We start from the raw sequence: 1,241 nt of genomic DNA, 5'->3' as shown, positions 1-1,241 counted from the left end.
TGTACCATAGATACAAATATTTTAGCAGATCTAAGCTCACAATTATAGCTAAGCGTCGCATTGTGATCTTGTATTTTCATTTCTAATGGTCTAAATATATAGACTGAACTGGTTAATGTATGCCTTTATAATAATCGAAATCTGCAAAGTAACTTAACTGTTTTCAAATATTTGTAGTGGAGTAAAAGTAGCCTACATATTTGCCTCTGAGAAAGCCTAAAAATTGTACTTACAGTACAGGCTACTTGAGTAGGTCTATAATGTAGGCTAATTTGTTACTTTAGGCTACCATGCACTGCAGCCTGGCCGTCATCAGAAGTTCAGAACCGGTTGAACATGTAGCAGACAGACTTGTGTATTGGAAGCAATTAGCATGAGTGACTGGGGGTCGCACTGGGCGGGGCTACTGCCCTCGCGCCGGTCGAGGAGAAAAAATACAGAAAAAAAAGAAGAAAAAAAAAGGTCGAGCCTGAAAAGTGGGGTGGCAGAACAGTCCAAAAAAACCCCGGCTCCGGCGCCGTTGGGTAAGTAACAGTCAATTAATTCATTTGATTGGCTTATCACGCATCCTCACAGTGAGGATTGGTGATTTATTGATTTGAATGGTTTTAAATAACAATTGCAACGCCAAAGGAGGAGCAATTGGTGGTATAATTGTAATAACTAGAGGTTCGCGGCCCTTCGGGCCGCTCACATCTAGAGATCGCGCCTGCTTCGCAGGCGCTCACAGCTACGTTGCAGCAGTGATCCACCCACATCCATCCATCCATCCATCCACATCCATCCATCCACATCCATCCATCCATCCACACATCCATCCATCCATCCACATCCATCAATCCACATCCATCCATCCATCCATCCATCCATCCACACATCCATCCATCCACATCCATCCATCCATCCATCCACATCCATCCATCCATCCATCCATCCACATCCATCCATCCATCCATCCATGCATCCAACCACATCCATCCATCCATCCATCCACATCCATCCATCCATGCATCCATCCATCCACATCCACCCATCCACATCCATCCATCCATCCACATCCATCCACATCCATCCATGCATCCATCCATCCACATCCATCCATCCATCCACATCCATCCATCCATCTGTCTGTCTGTCTGTCCATCCATCCATCCATCCACATCCATCCATCCACATCCATCCACATCCATCCATCCATCCATCCACATCCATCCACCCATCCACATCCATCCATCCACATC

The sequence above is a fragment of the Nannobrachium achirus genome (assembly GCF_963921795.1).
Source record: "Nannobrachium achirus genome assembly, chromosome: 24".
Taxonomy (NCBI): domain Eukaryota; kingdom Metazoa; phylum Chordata; class Actinopteri; order Myctophiformes; family Myctophidae; genus Nannobrachium; species Nannobrachium achirus.
This window is presented reverse-complemented; position numbering follows the sequence as displayed.